At 37.6% G+C, this 5908-nt stretch overlaps 1 pseudogene across 1 annotated transcript; it reads left to right on the forward strand.

Moving 5' to 3' along the window:
- The first annotated feature begins 476 nt into the window (after positions 1-476).
- LOC309558290 (olfactory receptor 2B6-like) lies at positions 477-1417 on the forward strand (annotated as a pseudogene). The gene has a single exon. The product of its transcript is annotated as an olfactory receptor 2B6-like (transcript).
- The last annotated feature ends 4491 nt before the right edge of the window (positions 1418-5908 follow it).

Consider the following 5908-nt stretch of genomic DNA (forward strand, 5'->3'; position numbering starts at 1 on the left):
GTATTTACAGTCACAGGAAATTCCAGTTGCAGCTGCTAAATTGTCATGGGAGCTGTCAATCAACCAGCAGTGGCATATAAAAGCACAGGGTGACATTCATCCTGCAGAATTGGGAATTGGTGGTCCCTCTAATAAAAAAAAAATGCCTCCAGGATATCAAAACTGACAGGGTCAACAGGTATTTATAAAACATTTGCTCTCACCAGTATGAAAACCTTGAACATCTATACTTACAAAGGAAAAATTGTAGCTTTTTTTTTTACAACTTTAGTATTTTGGTAAACAAGTTAGGACCAATTTTTATTTTCTTCTTTCAACTTCATTTACTTTCACCTTAATTCATGCTTATATAAATCAGTACCTATAAGCAGCAGACATATTTTTTTAATGAAGAATACACAATTGCAAGAAACTAACAATAAATAAACTATTATTAAAATGTATTAAAATGCACAGACTTTTGTTTTCTTTGCAGAATGGCTTGGAAAAATGACACAATTATCAAAGAATTCATCCTTCTTGGACTCTCCAGTAATCCCATTATACAAATCATACTTTTTGTGATATTTCTAATTATGTACTTGATCAGTTTAGTTGCAAATTCTCTTATTGTCTTTGCTACAGTCACTGATAGCACTCTTCAAACCCCTATGTATTTTTTCCTCACTAATCTGTCTCTAGTGGACATCTGCTATTCATCCTCAATAATACCACGGATGCTGAGAGATATGATGGTGGTCAAAAAGACTATTTTGTTTGCAGATTGCGTTGCACAAATGTATATATCTCTTTCATTGGGGGCAGCGGAATGTGTTCTTTTAGCCATAATGGCCTATGACCGCTATATAGCAATCTGTTATACTTTACATTATACTACAATTATACACAGATGGTTGTGTATTAAGATAGCTACAGGAACATGGATTTGTGGATTTCTCTTTACTATTTCTCATGTTGCCTTAACGTGGAATGTGAGTCTTTGTGGACGTTATGAAGTTAACCATTTTGCATGTGAAGTACCAGGAATCTTAGCTTTGGGATGTGGGAATGTTACAGTTGTCGAATTTGTGATTTTTATAGTTGGTGTCATTTTTTAATTGTACCCATTACTTTTATTATCATTACATATATTAGAATTATAAGAGCCATTTTTAAAATAAGCTCTTCTGCAGGACGGAGAAAGGCATTTTCCACTTGTGGCTCTCATATAACTGTTGTAACCTTGTTCTATGGCTCAGCTATGGCCACCTATATGAAACCTCGATCCAAGTCATCTCCTGATACAGATAAACTTTTTACTATATTTTATGCAATAGTTACACCAATGTTAAATCCACTGATTTATACACTAAGGAATAAGGAAGTTAAATCAGCTCTGAAAAATGTTTCTTTTAAGAACATATCTTTTCTTCAATAGTATATTTTGAATAAAAAAAAAGATATAGCAATCATATAACATGAATGTTAGCAAGGCATTGTGAACTTACAGTAAAAAAACTGTCAACACAAGCTAAATAAAGTAATGGTAATCAGCTTGTATTCTATTAAATAAATAATATTTTGTAAATAATTTGAAAAAAAAAAGAATTTGTAAAACGGAAAACATCAAAATAAAGTATTTTATCTGATTTGAGTTAAATTCGTCAGTCTATTTATTACCTAATAATAGTCTATTTATTACCTAATAATATATTAAAGAAATCCTTCAGACTTCTTATTTAGGATGATTCAGACTAAAATCTGAACCAAGCAAGAGGGCGGGTAACAAAATAAATAATGTGAATTCAAAGACTCTATCACTGCCGTTAGATTACATACAGACCATCACTACTATCTCTGGTAATTTTCATAAATATACATTTATATATAGTATTACATATATATAAAATATGCATATACAGTATGTGTTTGTCATTTTAAAGGCTACGTTCACCTTTTTTTCTTTTTTCTAAATTCCAGCTCCCTATGTACCAATATAGCAATAATGTACTCCTTTTGCAAAAATAAAACAGCTTTCCATTAATGCTATACAGTTTTACCTCACTATCTTCATAGCTGTTTAAACACACTGCTCGATTACTTCTGCCTTACTTCCTGGTCGGACTTTAGGTCATGACACAGGAAAGAGTTGACCAGCTGATCTCATTAGCACACACCCTACCTCATCTACCTTCAGCTGGTCAACTCCTTTCTGTGTAATGACCTAAATTCTGACTAGGAAGTAAGGCAGAAGTAATCGAGTAGTGAGTTTAAACAGCTATGAAGTGAGTGAGGTAGGCCTGTGTAGAATTAATGGAAAGCTGTTTTATTTTTGCAAAATAAGCACATTAATGCTATATTGGTACATAGGGGAGCTGGAATTTAGGAGAAATAAAAAGTGAAAAAAGGTGAACTTACCCTTTAAGCCTTAGACACAAGGCACGTGTTTTGTTGCAAAACAATCTGTAAATTGCACTAATCCCTCTTCCTGATGTTAATAGCAAAAACTGCTAGCAGTACTAGATGAGCATACACATCCACAGTAGATATTACTCTGTTACTGTCAACGTGTGAAAATAGCTAGGCAACCCAGTTATAGACAGAGACCCAAAAGCAAAAAGAAGCTGCTTAAAAAACACTAGTGGCCTCATGAAAAAATGAAAATGTTTTATTAGAATCAAAATGACCACATACAAGAAAAAAAAAATACTGTACCCAGCCCCTAAATAGGTAAAAATAAGACAACATTGTCTATAAATACACTCCTTAAGGTGGCACTTACTCTGTTTGTACTTTCACACGGGGCAATAGACATTGGGCTAAGGAAGACCAATGAAATACCCTACAGATGTTACAAGCAAGGCCCTTTATACAAGTGTCCTCCAAACCATAGGGTATAAGATAAAGCAGTGGTACCACTATTTAAAATAAATGAAGGTTGCCTAGCAACCATTATTGCCTTGAATTGGAATAAATAATGAGAGAAGTCAGCGGGTAAGTTGAACTGCATTTTAAACTCCACACCCCACACTAAGGAGTGTAAACACTTGCTTAAACTTCCAACTTGCCAATTGGCCAAAAAAATCACTTCAAACGTATGCTTTTAGTTTTCTTTGTCATACATCAGTCTCAAGCACTAAGTTATTAGTATACTAATTTCAGCCTTTTAACATTATTTTCAAGAGTTACTTCCATCAGTTCTGGATTAAATAATCTTCACAAGGCTACCCCACTGAGTAAGAAAGATAACGTAGAAACAAAGTTCATAACTGGCAAATGAGTAAGATCCATGAGTAAATGCATACGTTGACAAGTTTATGGGGAAAGCAGAAATTTTGTCAGATAGAAATAATTTAACAATGCAGCCACAAATTGAGTAACACTGCTTAAAAGCTGGTGAAGCAGATTGGCAAAAGTGGAACATGTGGGTTAGCAAGGAGCCAAGCATTAATCACAGAGCTTGAAATAGACAAACATAGGAGCTAGTTGCATCCCACCACCTCTGGGCATAACAGATTTCCATTCTCCGGCATGAAGATGGAGGATCCTTCATTCTACCTCGCCACTATAACCACTCCTTGGCACTTAAAGATTTTGCATTCAGCCGTAGTAGCTTCCCTGTGGTTCCCAAACTGCTGCTGTTACAATTCCGCCCCTCCCCAGCATGGAGTCAATGGCAAACCCAGCTCCAAAGGACACATTTACCATTTCTCTGTGTAGGGGGCGTAGTTCGGTGATGTGGTGATGTCAACGTGTTTCGTTGTCACGTGACAGCTACTTCAGGACCAGGAACTCCTCCCTTCCATAGGTCTATTTACACTGAGCAAAATTATAAACGCAACACTTTTGTTTTTGCCCCCATTTTTCATGAGCTGAACTCAAAGATCTAAGAATTTTTCTATGTACACAAAAGGCCTATTTCTCTCAAATATTGTTCACAAATCTGTTTAAATTTGATTTGTAAGTACTTCTCCTTTGCAAGATAATCCATCCACCTCACAGATGTGGCATATCATGATGCTGATTAGACAGCATGATTATTGCACTGGTGTGCCTTAGGCTGCCCACAATAAAAGGCCACTATAAAATGTGCAGTTTTATCACAGCAAAATGCCACAGATGTCGCAAGTTTTGAGGGAGCGTGCAATAGGCATGCTGACTGCAGGAATGTCCACCAGAGGTGTTGCCTATGAATTGAATGTTCATTTCTCTACCATAAGCTGTACTGGGAATTTGGCAGTACATCCAACCAGCCTCACAACTGCAGACCACGTGTAACCAAACCAGCGCAGGACTTCCACATCCAGCATCTTCACCTCCAAGATCGTCTGGGATCAGCCACCTGGATAGCTGCTGCAACAATCAGTTTGCATAACCAACGAATTTCTGCACAAACTGTCAGAAACGGTCTCAGGGAAGCTCATCTGCATGCTTGTCGTCCTCATTGGGGTCTCGACCTGACTGCAGTTCTTCATCATAACCCACTTGAGTGGGCAAATGCTCACATTCAATGGCGTCTAGCACTTTGGAGAGGTGTTCTCCTCACAGATGAATCCCGCTTTGCTTAGATCTTTGAGTTCAGGTCATGAAAAATGGTGCCAAAAACAAGTGATTATAATTTTGTTCAGTATATATTCAAATTCGTAATTACTGGGTTGCTCCTAATAGATGTATATTTAAAGATAGGTTGGTGTATCATTTAAAATAAATAGTACCACAACTGCAGAAAAGCTCACCACAAATTTTCTACAGCACACCAAATAATTAGGGATGAGCTTTGAGTCAAAGCTAACTTTGACTCGAACTTCGGTCGTTTGATCGTTCGTCGAATGACGAACAAATGTGCTTCTTTGCGGGAAATTCAAAATCCCATAATGCATTGTGCGCGCGCCGCGCATGCAGCACGCTATGTGATTGGCCAAAGCATGCACCCTGACCTCATGCTTTGGCCAATCAAATAATCTCTGCCATGATTGGACAAAAGGCATTTTGATTTGTGCTTTTTACAAGTTCAGAGATCAGATAGTGAGAAGTATATTCAGTAGTGCATACCATAGACCATATACCATACATAGATCTCTATCTATATATAGGGCTATCAATTACATCATATGAGGTCATTGCGTATACTGTATACCTATCACATCTTTACCTATGTATACTGTAGGTCTATTGATTACATCATATCAAGTGATAGAGTATTTAATCGGTCACTTGAGTACATCCTATAACCACCACATATTTACCTATATATAGGGCTATTGATTACATCATATAAAGTGATAGTTAAAGTATTTTAATCACTCACTTGTGTACAACCTATAACCACCACATCGTTACCTATATTTATAGCTATTGAATACATCATATCAGGTCATTGAGTATCTATCGGTCAGTTGCGTATACCCTATATTGATCTGTATCAACATTATGTCTGAAAGGCCGACAAGGAGAGGCAGACGTTCACAGGCCACGAAAAGGGGGCAAGCAGCCCCCTTCACAATGGAAAAAGTGCCCACCACTTTTTCCATTGTGAAAAGTGGTGGGCACAGTCGACATTATTTCAGTTTAGTATTTCAGTCTGTGTTATTCAGGCACAACATGTGGAAGAGTAGGTGGAGTGAATCAATAAGCCATCCTCATCCTCCTCGTCCTCTGACACCCACGCTCCCAGTAGATTGCCTTCCACCGCAGCTGCCAAAGCGGCCCATTCCACAGGCTTCTTCTCCACAGCTACTACTTCTTTCGCCCCACCATCATGCACAGAGGAGTCACCTAAACTATTCGATCATAGTGTCAGTGACATGCTGCTGGAGGATGCGCAGCAATTTAAATGCTGTGACTTTGGTTCCCAGGTTGATGAAGGGAATAATGTGAGCCTAGAGAGAGGGGATGTCAATGACGGACAAGAAACCAGCAGTCATGTTGC

The sequence above is a fragment of the Pelophylax lessonae genome, assembly GCF_965119305.1.
Source record: "Pelophylax lessonae genome assembly, chromosome: 6".
Lineage (NCBI taxonomy): Eukaryota > Metazoa > Chordata > Amphibia > Anura > Ranidae > Pelophylax > Pelophylax lessonae.